The following is an 18,403-nucleotide window of genomic DNA, read 5'->3' on the forward strand; positions in this document are numbered from 1 at the left end:
AGTGATGAGCTGCTGAATTGGAAGCCAGTCCCTCTAATCCTTGTCTCCCTTCAAAGATTATCAGATTCAAGTCAACAGTCATACTGGGCCACTCCAAAAATGTAATATCACTTCAAGTCAAGCAAAACATTTTGGTCAACTAAAAAATCTTTTAATATAGATGTGATTTGAGTATGAATAATTAATCATTTTGAGCCTAACTTTATTATACAAAATGATCTGGCAGTAACTTTTTATTTCTGTAAATTGCAGAACAATTGAAATATTCCTTGGTCTATTCTTGGTCGTTTTTCTTGAGCTAAATTTTGTTTTGCATATTTTTATATATTTCTGTTCACGCTTTTGCTGCTGTCTTAGATAATTTAATAATACTGGTTGGTTGGTGTTCTCGCCATGCTGGTTTTGTTAAAGTTGGCATGCTTACTCCAGTTGCACATTTAAATCAAATTCAAATTTAAAGCTTAGTCCAAGAGAGGATTGCTTTTTCATTTTGACAAAACCCTATTTTTGTCAAAAATATTCTTCAATTCATCAGACTGTTAAGCGACTGAATTCTAGCATTCTATTTCCAATCAATTCATGGCCATGTTATCTTGATTATAACATTATTTCCTAACAACTAGTTTCTATTTCTATTTCTATATCTATGAATAGTACAATATGTTCCTACTTGCATGCCATAATAAACAAGTATCAATACTTTTTATTTGTATCTCAATATACAGTGATACAATAATAACCAATATTGAACGATTAATTACAATGGCAATAATATTGGCAGTGATAAGTTTTATTTTTCATATTACATTAACCTTCTGTATTATTGTTACGCTAAATTATCCAGCTTCATGCAGTTGTCGGATTTTCACAGTTTAAAGGGTAACTTTCAGAGGAAACCTCATTTTAGCCCAGTTAAATTTTTCTGTTAAATCGTGATACCATAAAGTATCTATCAGTAATATAGAGTCACAGCACAATGTGACTAAATTTGCTTGTTGCAAGTCAGTTGGTTCATTTTAAATCTAAATGTTGACTCATTTTGACAAAATGAAACATATATTTCCAACCATGTCTTTAGCTTATCTTTAAAAAAGGTTACTGTTCTCTGAAAGAACCAATGATTTAAGTTGTTCAGCCAGCCTGCTTGAGGCAACAGCACAGACTAGTTTTAATGCATAAATCAACACCTGCCTGCATGTTTAAAGTCCCGACTGGTCAAACGTGCCCAGTAAAATATTTTTACGTTTTCTTGCGATGTTTGAATCTCTCCCCACAGTTTTCTGCACCTCCTATGCTCTGATAATATTGAGTCCAATATTATCCAACAGACTTGCTGCTTTCAGTGCCCATCACACTGGCAAAGGTTGAATTGCTTACGCTTTGGCTGTGTGTGGCCGGTGGCATCCTTTCAGGGACCACGGATAAATGCAGAGAGGTCTTAACCTTCTATGCTGACATGCCTCCATGCCCTTACTCAGTGATAGGCTGGCACACCTCAGCACCTCTTTGGCAGTGGTTAAGCTGTTTGCCTCATATGGAGATACAGCTTTCCTGTCTCTCCGCAGTTCTGCACTTGCCATGTGCTGGTCTGGCACATATTGGCCTCTTCTTGGCAAAGGTTGCATGATAACTTCTTCCCATGGGGCTCTTGTTTGGCATGGGGCTGGAATGGGCTTTATCAACACATCACTGGCCTGATAACCTCTCTGTCTGCTACTCAACAGTTTAGTCCTCAAACACTCTATCCGGGGAAAAAAAATCAAAGCGGCTAAAAGTAGTTATCAGTTTTAGAATTCCTTTGAAAGTCATGGTTTAAAAGTTGCTGCATCTGTTTTTACAGGGCATTATCCAAAAATGTTTCTAAAATGTTGAAAAGTGGCTACCTCCATCCCATAAGATGATCTTAGCTCCTTTAATGTGTTTAAGAACTGAGATGTGGCATTTATCTGTTGTACCCTAATAAAAACATGTCAGAAATTAAATCTGTGCCTGTATTAAAAAATAATCCAATGACTAATTGTAGCTCTTAGTGATGTTATTTCAGGAAGAATCTTAGAATTTACTGAATTATAAGACTTTTTCTTAGAATTTTGCCTTAGTAAGATAATAGTTATTCACAAACTATCCTAGGTTTTAAGAGAGCTCCTGCTTTAGTAACATAACTTTATTGAGGATAAAAAAATACCTTTTAATCATGATTATTGCATAATCATGATTAAAAGGTTGATAAATGTATCTATAAATAAGAGTTGAGAAAGTATTTTCTGTGCTGCATGTTAATGTCAGTAGCCCAAATGGTCATCTAGTAGTTCACTTGTTTGATGCCATCTCCTTGCTTTTGATTGCTTGCAGCACTTCTCGCGTTCCAGACTGGTGCATAAAAGCACCAAGATGCGTAGAGAAAAAGATGCATTGATCTGTGGCAATACGCTTCAAAGTCTGTGTATTTGCGCCATGATCCATGGAGTAATTTACCTTTCAACACTCCTCCATTCTCCAAACCTGTGCGAGACAGATGTGCTGCTGTTGAGTTTGGGTTTTTCCACCTATTTTCTCCATTTTGTGTTGGTCGTTCAATCCAATCACTTTATACAAGCAGGCAATGCCCGTAAAATGCTGACAGATGAGTTCACATTAACGTAAAATAAAGTAGTTAAATAACCAGTATGACGAGTAAAAATAAATAACCAAATCAAAATAATGATGAGGATGAAAATGAGGTGCGTCCAAACATTTTGATGCTGTGGGATAAACAATTAAGTTTTCTGAGTTTCATCATCATTTCACATTTCTTAATCTAGTCTAATTGGTTAATTTCTCCCCTTTGATCACTGGGAGCACATTTGTGTTTTATCTTCATAAGAGAACAGCAAGCACTGCAGTCAAAATATGGCCTTTTTTGACCTGCTGTATATTAGCCAGTCCCTAAGCTTGATGTATCATGAAACTGTTGACCTTTTGGGTTTTGTGGTTTTTATTTTATTATTACAATTAAATAATAATAATAATAATATAATAATAATAATAATAATGTTATGTTCAGTGTTTTTTCGCTAATCGCTAATATTTCAATCCTTATGTAATTTTGTCTGTGTTGTGTGCACCTGCCTGTTGCTTTAATCCTATAAATTTCCCCGTCGTGGGATAAAAAAAGGATTAGCTAATGTTATCTTATCTTAAATAACACTTTTTAATATATGTACTGGGTTCTTTCAAGGTCTTAATTACATGTTATGTGTGGGCTCCAGTAACATCCATCCATCCATCCATCCATCCATCCACTGATCTACCTGGATGTTCCCTGGAGGACTGAAACGCCTCAGTCAGAGACGTCTGTGGGTCTGTCGGGGCAATGAGAGAAGTTTCGTCTCCTCTCTCCGTTTCTGGGGCTCGACGTTTTCATGTTTTTTCACGTGCTTAGATAAATTTGCTGTGTTTCCACTGAAATGAACCGGCTTTTTACAAAACATACAGCTTGATTTCATTTACGGTATTAAAATAAAGCCAAACGGTGCTACTTCCCCGTTCATGTTTTTTCGCTGCTGCGGTCTCTCTCAGCTGTTTGTTTGTCAAGTTTGTGTGAGAGCTGAGTGGGCGGGCCAGGCTGAGCCTGCGTGCTGATTGGCTGGCGCCGCTGAGCCATGTACGAGAGGGGAGGGGGAGCGGGAGAGTGCTGCCTGACTGACACTGACTGAAAGCATGTGAGCAACATGCGTTAATGCGCGATAAAATAAATATCGCCGTTAATAGTCTAATGAATTAACGCGGAATTAACGCGTTAACTTGCCCAGCCCTAATATATATATATATATATATATATATATATATATATATATATATATATATATATATATATATATATATATATATATCTATCCAGCAGCAATGCCGGTTTGCTTTATTAATAAATCACTTGTAAATAATGTCGGTCCACGCCTGACCCTCTGCAATGCCTCGCAGTAAAGTGGCAGCTCGGCGGGATCGAAGACCAACTATTAATTAAATACACTGATCTACAGCAACTTTAACAACCTCATATCAGAACATTTACTCACATCAGTCAACTCTGCGGTCACATCTGAGCAATCGGCTGGTTTAGTTTCCGCTTCAGTGAACACCAACGCTCATACTGTGTTTCCAGCGACATTCCAGTCTTTTCCCTCTTGGAGTCATATTCGTTTGCGTTTTTTTCCCCACTGGATCTTGGACCTTTCTTCATTGTTACGCTGGGAGATTAACATGTATTTTTCTGACGTGTGCTCTTCTGTGACGTCATTTGTGTGTGCGACTATAAATTGTGGAACATGTTCAGTGCCGTTGTGTGCACAAAAATAAGAGAGGTGGCATGTGACGTATCCCTCGTGGTGGCTCAACTGAATGCAGTAGTGTGAAGTTATTCTCTGACTTTTCCCTGCTCTTACTATGACAGCACCAACAGAGATGCTAATAGCAGTTAGCCGCTTCCTTGTTTTGTCCCCTGCTGTGCATGAGCAGTGAAATACTTCCGTTATTAAAAATAAACACAAAAGGTTTTATTTACTAACAAATTGAGCAAAAACAAAGCATAAAACACCAAAATATCGACAAATTTACCAGCAGGATACAATAATATTTCATAAAAAACTTTGTATGCAACCAGAGTGAGCTACTGATGTATACATAAAAAAGTCGAATAACGTGGCTTTGCACCTTTAAAAGACAGCATTACACCTAGCAACAGGATCAGCCACACCTCCTCACTAAGACAAAAATGTCTGTCATATCCTTACTCAGTCATTCTCAGCTGCTATCTAAATCACTATGCAAAAAAAGAAAAAAATCTCAAAAGACTGCTAAGTAACAATTTTTTGGCTATGATAGGAGCTCAGAGAGGATTTCAGGAATTTGTCTCGGTAAAAATGGCTGTGATATGTGTTCTTTGTTTTTAACCTTTTTTTTTTCTTCTTCTGCTATTTTCAGATAACTCAAGTCATATTATTAAGTTTTAATGTAAACTTAAAATTCTAATATCGTACTTTCATCTCACTCTTTCTCAGTCTGGGGGATTGGAAAATATTAGGCCATTCATTCACTTCTATTGCTTGCTAGCCAAGTTGGTATTTGAGTCACTGACCAAGCTTTTGGGTTCAGTTCATTGCAAATGGCATTTCTTTGGCTACAAATCAGCAGCCCTCACTGTTTTTTTGCATGGGCAATGCCTCTATCGCTTGCTCTCTGAGTGCCATTGTGCCCGCTGTACCACATAATGCCCTGAAGGTTAGAGGATTTGGCAGCTACTTTTTGGTGATTCACTGTTACACACTGTTTCTTCCCCATGCTGTCTATATGTCTCTGTGTGCCCATCAGGGTCAATGAGAAAAGAACTCTTACTTTCAGCTCCCCCATTCCCTTTTGTTTGTTCTGTATGAGTCTTTGTGGCTCCCCATTCTTGCATCTTGTTCTGTCATCCGTGTTTTCAGTTTCCGCTTCTCCTTTTTGACTCTTTCTGTATCTCCCCAGATTTATCTCTCCTCCCTATTTTTGTTCATCTGTGCTCTGTTTATTCACTCCCACTGTCTTCCCTGCTGTCATTTCTGTCTTTTGGCCTTTTGCGCTCTAAGATCCTCTTTTATCTTAGCTGTCTATGTGGTGGGTTGACAGACAAAGAAACATAGACACACATGGGGCCACACTTGTACACACTTACTCTAGTACATATCTTGCATTTAGAGGCAGTATTCCAAAGACGCATGTACCAATTTGCATTTTTCTTTTGTTAAATCTATAGGGTTTGTGTGAACTTAAATTAATTCCATGTGAGCTCAGTGTAATCTTCACCGTAAATTACAAAAGCAAGACCTTAATTCTGTCTCAGGATGTTGAGCAGTAGGAATCCTGGTCTACGCCGATTTTACCTGCCTGTTGGAATACTGGGCCTAATCCAGTCTGACACTTAGCTGAAATGTATTTAAGAGTTATAAATACTGTAGAAGAAGAAAAATAAATAAAACTTCTAGTCTATACTACAAATATCCAGTTGTCGGGTTCTATAAATTGCAAGTTAATTTTAAAACCTAGTCTCTCACCACTATTTTTGTTTTGTTTATAAAATACATTTTTTAGGTTGTCTACGCATTTGTTTAAAATACATAAATTGAGTTGTTTTTTTAAGTAGAAAAGAGGAAACACAAGAGAAGACAATTCAAGTGGACTCAAATGCTAGTGAATACAAATGTCCTCAAAATCTCAATGCATGGACCAGAATTATGAGCGGAACATTTTTCCACAGATTTGGAGTAAACATGGATAGTTATTCTTTTTCAAACTAGTTAGAAGTATCTGATTCTCCAATCCTGTGTTTCTGAAGGTCATATTTAGCTAACTGTAACTTGCAGCCAAAATAATGTTTCACACTGACACTACAAAATGAGAACTAAAAATAAGTGAAATTTTCTTGAAATGTATGTGTTTGTCCTTGATTTAAGCAGGTAAATAAGATGATCTGCCAATGGAATGAGTATTTTGACCCCTAAAATAAGATAATTAGATAAATTACACTTGAAACAAGATGACGGAGAGGATCTATCTATCTATCTATCTATCTATCTATCTATCTATCTATCTATCTATCTATCTATCTATCTATCTATCTATCTATCTATCTATCTATCTATCTATCTATCTATCTATCTATCTATCTATCTATCTATCTATCTATCTATCTATCTATCTATCTATCTATCTATTATCAGATCAGTCATTGTTTATTGCATAGGTGTAACCCGCCTCAGAAGCCCACTGTCGATTGTCCATCTGTCCTTCTTGGTAGATGTTTTAGCGATCATAGAAAGAAAATGCAGGATTCTTTTTGCTTGTATATTTTGTGCAAAGATTTAGAGTGGTGAAAGTAATGTCAGATTGTTACATCAATTTTAAGTGAGGGGAAAACTGAAGTACTGACACAAAGACTGACTTTTTTCAAAATCTCCCAATGGACTGCTAAGTTTTTAAATCTGTAAGGGTAGAGGTTGAAATTTCACAAAGGTAAGATGTGGCAAGTTTTTATTTTCTACTTAGCCTTCCTGCTGCTGCTGAGGTTCCTAGAAAACAAACAAGACTGTTGTTTTGTTGTTTAGCCTTATTCATTCAATGCCACTCACTAACGCGCACAAATTCATACAACTATACACAGATCGGAAGGCAACTTAGGGTTGAGTGTCTTGCCCAGGGGCACATCAGTATGTGACAGAAAAAAGCTGGTGCTTATAAACTCTTACTTCAATAAGCTGTCAAATCTATTCGTCTCTCACAAAGAGTGTGTGAGTGAGTGTGTGTGTGTGTGTGTGTATCTATATCTATCTATATATATCTATATCTATATAGATCTATCTATCTATCTCCCTCTCTCTCTCTCTCTCTCTCTCTCTCTCTCTCTCTCTCTCTATATATATATATATATATATATATATATATATATATATATATATATATATATATATATATACAAAAATCATCTTAAACTCTAGAAATATACATAAACCTCTTTAACAAATTATTGTAAAATGCTATATAAAAATGTGTATAAATTAAATGGTACAGCTTGTTACGTAAGCCCTTGGATATACTTGCACAGAGATGAAATAGTGTTGATATCACACTCTTCACTATGAAGGATATTCAATCAACTCAAAAGTGGTATGTACGCAGTCTTCCAAAAAATAAACGCTAACAATGCCGAGCCTCTTAACATGATGCTCGATGTTAGTGAAATGCTGACTGGGACCAGTAAATTTATTCTGGTCCCTAATAGGGAGCCTTATTGAACCCAACATTTGTTGTTTTTGGGGTTTATTTGTCACAAAACACTATGCAATCTTTTTTATTTTAAAGAGACCATCCCAATATGAAATACTGACAAGTGCTTGTGGAACAACAAAACTTAAGGCACACAGTGTTATGTTAAAATTTGAAATCAACTATTTTGATCAAGAAAACTCAAACCTTAAAGTACATTTTGTACCTAGGACAAGTTCACATGTATGACCTTATCTTCATGCCAATAATAATTGTTGTCACCACCTTTCAAAAGAAGATGGGGTACAAGGAAACAGAAAAGACTGGAAGCCCAGCTCCCTATTACACTTAGAAAATAAACAAGAGGGTTGGGGGGGTGGGGGGGCACTTTCTTGTACAATCTGCTGTTGTGTGGGTCTCTAATTAGAGTATGGCTACTTTTTGGACGAGTCAATCTATGCAGCCCAGCATTTACTTCCCCTTTCCATGCTGTGAATCAACAGCCTTCAGAAGCTAAAACCATGGCAACAGCCTCTGCAGCTCTAACTATGGGATCTCAGACTGATACAGCACAGACATGTATGTGAGGATCCGGGTTTCTGAGCAAAACAGTAGATTGACATCCCTTTTAAGCCACTTTAAGCCTGTTAAAGCCCGACAAAGTTTGCTTGTGTCTGAAACATACTGCTGGGAACATGTTTACTGTATAATGGTGTCCATGTTCTTTAGTTGACACTGAGCATTTCTTTCATTTAAATAGCGTCAGTCAGTTGGGTAGTTTGAAAGCCTAACAAAAGTGGTTCCCGTAGAATCTTAATGCATTTGAAGAAGGTAAATACTATATCCGATGGCTCCAACACAATTTAACACAATTTAGATAGAGCAAACACATCTGTTATGTTAATGTTGTTATTTAATTGAATAATCAAATTTCATTGAAAATTGATATACCTCTTTTCTCTTTCTTACCACATTTATGAATCTGAGGATATGAAGATTCTGTAACTACTGTTAAAAAACTTTAATGACCCATTAGTACAGATTAGATTAGATTTGTCTATAAAATTATTATAAGACTTTTAAAATGTAATCTTATTACCATTAGAGAAAATAAAAATAAAAAAGCAATATAGATATTCTTACAAAGAAGAATAACTTTATTACCATTGTTTTTAGTATCTAAAAGAAAAAAAAACTAAAGAGTGTCAAAGTGCATGCAATTGGCAAAACTTAAACAAGACTAATCAGGACAAATGATAAGGGACAAATTTTTTGAAAGCCTGGGAGTAGAAATAGTTTTACCCACAATGTTAAAATTAAACTTTTTTTTATTTTCCAGTAATTGGCCTTAAGTAAGAAGGATCAGGTCTGATTTGTAGAAGGTATGCGTAAAATGTGATGAAGAACAATATGCTGGTAACAACCTGATCCTACGAATATAAAGTGAGACAAAGTTAAGGAAATCTCATTTACTGTTTCCATTATCTATTGGTTAATAGAGCTGCAACCTAACAGGGCTCATCATCTCACATTTGGAAACAAACATAGGTGAACCTTGAATAAACATGTTCTAGCAAAACATGATGCAATGAAGATCCTTAAAACAAGTATTTGCATTCAACTTTGAAACACTAAGAGAAATTGACCTCAGATACCTTTGTCCATGTTGATGTGATAACGTCCTGCAGTTCCTGCAAATTTGTCAGCTGCACATCTATGATGCAAATCTTCCGTTTCGGTTGTTGAGACTAGTTTTGATAACCCGGTTTATTTATAAGCTCACAGGAACAGCAACAACCACCCCAAATAGCTGTGCCAAATGCTTAAAAGGTGTGAGACATAACAAATAGGGAATAAAAACATCAGAGTGAGCAGGTGTGTAATACTAAAGCCCTGTAATTGCATTTTCTGAATTCTAACTGTATGGAAGTAAGCAGGGGTTGCATAGGTTGGCATCTGCTTCTCCATACACGCTGCCTCGTTTTCCATCTTACCCATTAGAGACATATGGTATACCTATACACACATAGGCACAATCACACACAAATACACATGCACTGTGAGTCATTTCAGCACACCTGCCTAATGTGTTTGCATTTCATTCCATGCAGGGACCATTTAGAAATTAAAGTCGTCTCGCTGATCACTGAACTAGTCACCAAAGCAAAGTGCTGACCTACACATCTGACTCATACATTTGCTGTGATGTATGTATCTGTACTTTTGCTTTAACACGCTCAGGTTGCACACACTTTTTGAGTAATGTAAATCCTATAAAATCTTTTCATATTTCTAGTATTGAACAAGGTAAATTTTTATCAAGTGTTTACCCTCCTGGAACATAAAGATGATTTCTAAGACGTTTGCCTTCAAAAAATTTAACTTTTCTAATCTTGCTTTTAGAGGGGTGTTTTGTTATAACATTTTAAAATGCATGAACAGATTGGATATTATAGCAGGGGTACATTTTAATTCCCAGAATAAATGGCCTACTTGGCCAAACTCTTGCCTCAGCTTTCTATACCTTTATTTTTTGGATTTGTCAGAAACCCTGAAGATTAATGCAGTGATATTTCCACTTAAAAACTGTTACACTGTGATAGGTATCAAACTGTATCAAATGTCACCAACTGAATTTTTCTGTTTGTTATTTTTGGTCCTTGCAAACAGTTACACTTCTGACTCTACTACTACTTAATTAGGTATGAAAGACACTTAAATTTAAGAGATCAAAAGTACTAAGAGGATAGAAAAAACTTTCATTAGCATTTTTTTGCAGAAAGTTTTAATGAAATGTTCCATGTTCCCCAGGTGACAAATTGTGTGACCACAATGGTACAGCTCATCTTATTTGTGCAATACCCTGTCACAGTTTATTTGGTTTATATTTATCTGATTTGGACATGTCTTTGTCTGTTTGTTACGTCTTATTTTTTTATTGTAAAATATCTATATATGTTTTTTCTTTCTTTTGTAAAATTAATATCATCAAAATGTTTTTTTGACATGTGATCAAATAAGTTATAATGGTATTGTTTTTTTTCTTCTTCAGTTAGCAACAGTCATTAAAAAGTCTAAAAACTATTTCTCTAAAATGCAGCCCATTATACTCTAAGTAGTACACATTATACACTTGCTGTGACTGTGACCTATTAGCAGCAGTTAATTATGCCCTTTAATTCTGACACCTTGTTTAAACTCCTTGGGAGATGTGAATGGCATATTTTAATATATAACAAATGGTCTAAGTGATCACTTTCTCACATCTTACTCTATAGCTTCTTCGTTCATGAACTTAGAAAGGAACCTCCTTGTAGCTTATATTTTTAAATGTGCTTTTTATAAAATATTGCGTCCTGCTTCACAGATTTAGACTGGAAACTTGCTAGATCTGATTATCCAGAGCTTTCCAGCTTGGGAAAGCTTGGGAAAAACTGAGAAGGAAAGAGCACAGACACTGGTGTTACGTGAGCGCGGCAGTATGATTGGCAGGTGGGACAACCAATAAATCGGGTGATTCCCCCGGTACTTGAGGGACAGAGGGGGGTGAGTATATAACGTCTATGGGTGAGAGCAGGAACAAAACCCCGACAAATCCATGACCTTTGGACCGAATGGCAGAGATTGGTTATAGTTTTTACAGGCCTGCAGCTCCCAACGAAAACACATAACGTCCTTTTTGTGAATACATAATATATTAACCACTTTAAAGATGGATGGACGATTTTACCCAGTATAACAAAAAGTGATTCTGAACGGGGTTACCAACTATTTAAAACTGAGTCACACCTAGCCATGGGGTCAACCACACCTCCTCACTAAGATAAAAACGTCTGTCATTTCCTTACGCAGAGTTGCTCTCAGCTGCAATCTGAGTCACTCTTAAGCTAAGACTCCTAGGTAGGACTTTTTTAGGTTAAGATAGGAGCTCTCTAAGAGGACTCATACTATTTGTGAATATGGGCACAAGGCTCTACAGAAAATATGCAGGAAAGAAAGTATACTTTTAATCCAGATTTAATGGGTAACAGTTTCTGCTCCTCTCAGATTTTAGGGAGGTTTGTTCTGGAGCAGAGAAACATTTTGCCTTCCTTTGTTTGATTTCACATTTGTCGCCATCTAAACTCCTTCTTGCATTAATGTCTTTGTGACAGAACAAGACTAAACCTGCAGGGCCTCTCCTTGAAGCAGGAAAATGTCTATGAAAATTCTCCACAGTGGTGCTTAAAATGTAGCAGCACAACAAGAGATCAAATCATTCCCTATTGCCTTCTTTACTGTCTTCTATCCTCTTTATTTATTATTTCTGTTTTAAAAGAGACAAAATTAAAGAGGTCAAACGCAGCTGTCTCCCAGAACCAAATTACATCATGGACAACATTTAAGCCACCAGAAGGCACAGAGGCATTAACCACATGGGTACATGGATCACTCTGGGGGGGGGGGGGGGAGACAACAAAAAAAAAGAAAAAGAAAAAAAACAATATAGAAGTGCCCCCCCACCCCCTCCCTTTCTTTTACAGGCGATAAAAAGGCTCAACAATGTTCTCAGCCCCTGTCTGCAGGGAGAGAATGGAGTGGTTCATCAGGCTGCCAAACCTTGGACACCTGGCTGTCCCCTGCTTGAGAGTCCCATGGTATGGGATTTTCAGATAGTTTTTGTGTTTTTGTGATAAGACACATCTTTTAGTGCCAGATGGGCTCCACTTAAACAGTTGTGACAGTCATCTGCTATCCTGGAACATGTCATAGGAAATGCTACACCGGAGACCGAATTAAATGCTGCCCAATATTCATTGCTCAAACACTTACTGGTTCTAGTCATGATAGATTCAGTTCTAATTTAGTGTGTACTACTGGCTGTGTAGGACTTCAGAAAACCATATCAAATTTGTGATAATTCAAAAATGTGTTGTTACAATCAGATACATAAAACGGAACACACACATTTAAATGAAATGTCACAATATAGCAATATGAATGATACAATTTAAGATTCTGTTCTATCCTGTAATTCAAGATAATTTTCACTTCACAGGTAAAACAGTTATTGGTAAAATTCTTCATAAAAAACACCTTTCAGTACCGTTTTTAAGAATAACATTCATACAACTAAAAATATTATTTTTGTCACAAACTGTGTTAAAGAGTTTGTTGACAGAGGGGAAAAGGAACCTCCGGAAAGCTTCCAGGAGTGTTGCCACGTCCTCTTATGATAAGCAACTTCGGTCTTGTTAATTTTTACAGTTTAAAGGTTAGAGGTAACAGAGCTGGTTGCTTGTTTCTCTGGCAAGAACTGGCAACACTGGTTCCAGCCCACACATTCACAGCTTGTTGTTGTTGTTTTTTTCCCCTAAAATGCAGTTAAATGAGCACAGAGGGATAGTAGTTTATTCTCATATACTTCCACTGCTGTGTAAAAGTTAAAGTTTACAAGTAATTTCTCCTGAACTAAAACAGTTTCCCCCCAAACATGCAGTGCTGCGCACGCTCGTCATGCTCCCTGTGTGCATGCAGCACCTTTTGTGTGACATAGACCAAGGGGGAGTTTAGCGGCTAGCATTAGCCTCCTCAGATTTCCTTATGTATAATTGGTTAATATTTTCTTTCATGGAATATGAATTTGTGAAGCTAACTTTTTTTAATAACCTGTTCCCACCTGCTCGTAGGAAACATTGGGTGATTCGTGCTATTCCTAAAGATCTTTGTATCTTGTTTGATGTATTTTTTTTCTTTTTCTTTATCTAGTTTCCAAAATGCTGCTACCCAACCAACTCAACAGCGTTGAATGTTTCTTCCGTACTTTAGTAACAAAATATTCTTGAGAAGCCCTATGTGTAGTTTATTAGCAGACTCTGTTTGGGCAAAGCAGGGACCACTATTGCTTACTCCTTAGCAAGGAGAGTAATGGTTAGTAGTCACACAAGCCTCCAAAAGCTGCTGAAAGACATCAGCTAATTTACGTTGATTACGGTGATTTGCATGTAGTAATTGCAATAGATGATTTCATAGAAGTGATAAGTGAGTATAAAATTCACTAGATACGTTTTGCAATAAAAATTTTTATTTAGTTTTATGGTCTATAAAACCAGCCGCTGGCCTCCAGACATCGTCCTGTGCCGGCGGCCTCTATAAGTCAGCCTGCCACTGTTACGCTCCAGATTCACCAAGTGAGGTAGACACAGGTTTGACTAGGCCGACGTCTGTTACATCAAGCTGGCTTTGTGGGTCGAGGGAGTGTTGTAGTTATGAGGTATGAATTGTACAACTAGCCAGCTGCAGGACTAAAAAGCATAAGTGGGACTCAGAAAAAAAAGTCCAACCAGAAGAAGGTAGTTTGCATCATTTAGATTTGAATAATTTGCTTGGCCAACAACAGAATCGCTACACTGAGTTCATCTGTCATTATCGTTTTGAAAAGGACGGTACGGGGAGTCCTTGGACAAACAATTCATGCGTAATGCTAACGTGGATACTGCACGACACCTCCTGTCATCCAACATTGCTTGCTTGTTTTTTGAAAACTCACAGCCGTTCGCTACATCACGGCCTTCACTCGTGATTTATGAATGGCCAGAAGGAGCTCAGAGTTTGTTCGCCTTTGCGTGTTCCTGATGGAAATGTTTTGTGAAAGAGGTTCTAGATACTACATTGTCACGCCTAAAACACACCTTAAGGGCTTGTCCTAGGCTCGTGTTAATCACTTAGATTTACTTCACTGGATGAATTTCTTCAGTGATGGCTACTCAGCAGTGTTTCATGAAACAGACTTTGGAATATTTTGCTGTTTTTAATATTGTGAAATCTGTCACAAAATATTGTCATCCATTTACATTTCAAAAAGGAAACATGGAAATAACTTTTTCATTTCAAATTATTCTTAGATCTTTATATGATTTTTTTATATGTATTTTAGTTTATAAATAACTTTCACAAAAACTTTAGTAGCCTACGCAAAATGTTGGTCAATCAGAGTGATTGAAAAAAGAAGAGAGGGAAATAGGGATGGCAGCCACATTAACAAGCAAAAGGGATTTTTACACTTCAGAGATATGTTGGCTGCTTTAGTCCAAGAAGATGGGCCACAGTACAACACATGTTTACTGGTGGAGTTACTGTCACTATCCTCATTAGCGTGGTCTTACCCTTCCAAGTAGCTCTTCCTTTTGCATAATAATTATGTATTACTCTGTTTTTGTCTTGTATCATTTCAAAGGAAAGAAATAGCTTTTTGAACAAAACCTGACTATAAAGGTCATCCCCCTCGTCGCTCTATTCTTTAGTAAATTTGAGTTGCTTCTCTCAGGAAGGTCTAAAAGTTCATGGGTGAGCAATAATTTTAATTGTTTATGACTGAAGATGAGGCTTGTCTTGCCCCTGCTAATTTAAAGGGTAGGGATATTTAAATCATGCACATCTATCTTTTGCCTGATTTCAAATGGAGCTTAGACAATTAGGCAAAAACAAAAATGCATATGGGCAAACAAGACACAATAACAAAGGAAAAGCCCATTTGCCATAAATTGCATGTTTTAAGTGTTGAACAGCAAGTAAAAAACAAACAACCCCCTTCCACCGCAGAAACTAGAAGAATAAAGTAAAACAAAATTGATCATATAGTACATTTTATGAAAATGTAAATTTATTTTCATTCCTCTTAAATACTTTGTTCTTGCATTTCCAAACTGTGGTTTAGACAGAAGAAAGTTAAAAAAAATACCAACCTTGTTTTATTGTTTTATTTTCTTTGCACCCATAACTGTCCTTCAGCCATCCTTTTTCAGAAGAAAAGAGGATCCATAATTCCATTGTTTTCACATGTATACTGAATTATTCTACTCTTGAAAACTTTAAGCAGGCCACAATGCCAAAAAAGCATTAGAAATGATTCTATGTTTTGAGAACTTCTTTTCTGTGAAGAATTGTTTTAAAGCATTTTAGGTTTTGAAGAAAACAAGGTTCAAATGTAGCCCAGACTAATTGTTTTTTTTTTATAAACCTTCATTTAACTGAGAATAAAATGTTTCCTGTAGCATCAATAGCAGCTCATGGTTATGGAATTGTGGTTGGATGACTCTTCTAAATATGCAAAGAGATGGGTTGCTTAAGGTTTACTTGCTTTGTCCTGGGTTCATAACATGTCATTACATAGGTCAACATTTTCAGGTAAAATTTGCAGTTGAATTGAGTTCTAGTTTTTTTACAACCATTATTTCTTCTAATTCAGAAAAAACACCTACTACCGAAACATTTTAAGTATATAGGTATAAAATGGTTCTGCTGCTGTTATGAAACTTAAGTTGGGAGGAATTTAATGGGAATCAGTGTTACCAAAGAAGGTATGTGTTGAAAAATGGGCAAGTACTACTCCCTTTCATAGTTCATAGTTTTATATTCTCAAACATATACAATGATGTCTCAAACTTTAATACCATTGTGACGTGGCAGCTTTGTTTTGCCCCACCTCTGCTGCCTGCACTTCCCCAGCCAAATTGAACACACCTGCTCTCAATCATCTCCTCCTGTGTATTTAAGCTGTCGGTTCCCTTCCTTCCATGCCAGTTCATCTTTGCTTTTTACTGCAAGCGTTCCAGCCTTTTTTCTCAAGCTTTTCTAGCCTCTAGTGATTTTTGGACCTTTTTTGTGCTTTGACTCTGCATCCGCCCAGTGTTTTTTGGATTCCTCTGCCCTCTCGACTGATTCTCCGTGTACTGACCTTTGGACAGTCATTAAACGGAATTTTGGAAACTGTCTGAGTTGTCGTTTGAGTCCTGCCTGCCCCGTTTTTTTGTCACAACGATAATATTACTATTTTAAACATACTATACCAGAAGAACTTCCAAGCTGATAGCAACTGCCAAGTATTTTACAAAATGAGAAATTGTTCAGTTGCAATTCACCTGTCAGGTAATATTGAATACCCATTATGTTCTCTAAGTTAAGGACTTTTTAACAGCACAAATTTTGTTATTCTGTAATTCCAGGATAAAATCTTTTATATTTATTTCTATTCATTTTTATGGGTTTTTGTTAGTCATTTTTCATTCATGTAGAGAAGACAGTCAATGAGGCTCTGAGGCAGGACTAAAAAGGAAAACAGTGAATAACATTCACTCTTTTCATTGAGTCACAGAGATGCTTCCTGTGGTTTTCCTATCTTTGCATACACTTTGTGTGTGTGTGTGTGTGTGTGTGTGTGTGTGTGTGTGTGTGTGTGTGTGTGTGTGTGTTGCCTGCTTCCTGTAGTTTTCATCTTTTGTTTTAAATCAGCAGGGTACCCTTAGTGAAAGGCTCCTGTGTATCTACTGCCAAATGACAGGCGTTCCCCGCATTCTCAGATCTTTTTCAAAAGCCAGTCAGCAGCAGTATTTGTAATGAAAATGCATACGAGTAAACACTTTTTTTTTAAAGATTTAAACTGCCAGAAAGGACAACATAGGATGACTGCAGATGTATTTTTAAACATTACATTACGTTACATTGATCAACTTTAAAGGAATAATGGTCAGTGGTTTTAGTTTAGTTTTAAATTTGATGTTATTTTTAAATACATTTAATTTCATATGACCTAATTTCTTTTATCTATGAGTTAACACTACTTAATTTTCAGATTTTATTTTGAAAAACCTGGTTCCCTTTTCTACATCTGGTGCAATCTGCCTTAGACTACATTTGACAAAATGATCCACATTTGTTTACAGCTTTATTCAAAATTTACATAAATAATATTGTTAATGCTGATGATACCTATATAGTGATGACACTTGTCTTGTATGCATCAAATCCATCTCTGACCAACGCCATATCCTCCTTACAAAATATTTTTAACGGTCTCCAACATGTCCTTTTCAACCTTCACTTTCTCTTGAATACTACCAAAACTAAATACATAATTTTTAATCGTAACCTATCTCAGACCGCTGCCACCAAATCATGTCCTCCTTTGGACGGAACACCACTAAAACTCGTCAGTTCTTATAAATATCTGGGCATATGGCTCGATGATACACTCTCCTTCAATATTCACATCAATTCACTACTCACCAAAGTCAAACAGAGAATCACCTTCCTTTATCGCAATGAAACATCCTTCACACATTCTGTAAATTACAGTCTCGTCAAGATGACTATCTTCCCCATCCTCGATTACTGTGGCATCATTTACAGGACTGCATCCAAAACTCTCCTCCGTAAACTCAGCAATCCGTTTCACCACTGGTTCTCCCTGCAATACTCATCATTGTCATCTGTACGCATATGTTAACTGGCCACCACTCCATTCCTGCATGCTGTTAAACTGGTACAAATACATTTATAAAACTTTAATTGGGAAAACTCCTCAATACCTTCAGACTCCATTAATATTTTCAACAGCACTCTCAACCTCCATTCAAGTTGGGCTGGACGATAATTCAATAACAACATATATCGATCGATAGAAGTATATCGATGATAAGAAAAAAGGGTCAATAAAAAAAAAGTTCAATAGAATAACAGTTTTCCTTCCTTTGGCATTCTAGCCTATCATGAAGGTTAACATTACAGTCATTACATCCTCCCAACCAATCACAAATGCAGACCCAGGAATGCTACACCCTATTCAAAGAGTTCAGAGAGCAAGCGTTCTTTT

General features: G+C 36.6%; 1 protein-coding gene across 2 annotated transcripts in view; it reads left to right on the forward strand.

Moving 5' to 3' along the window:
- The window catches only part of grid2 (glutamate receptor, ionotropic, delta 2), a 197,438-nt gene that overhangs the window by 153,157 nt on the left and 25,878 nt on the right, over positions 1-18,403 (forward strand). The window lies entirely within an intron of this gene.

The sequence above is a fragment of the Fundulus heteroclitus genome, chromosome 12 (genome assembly GCF_011125445.2).
Source record: "Fundulus heteroclitus isolate FHET01 chromosome 12, MU-UCD_Fhet_4.1, whole genome shotgun sequence".
NCBI classification, from domain to species: Eukaryota; Metazoa; Chordata; class Actinopteri; order Cyprinodontiformes; family Fundulidae; genus Fundulus; species Fundulus heteroclitus.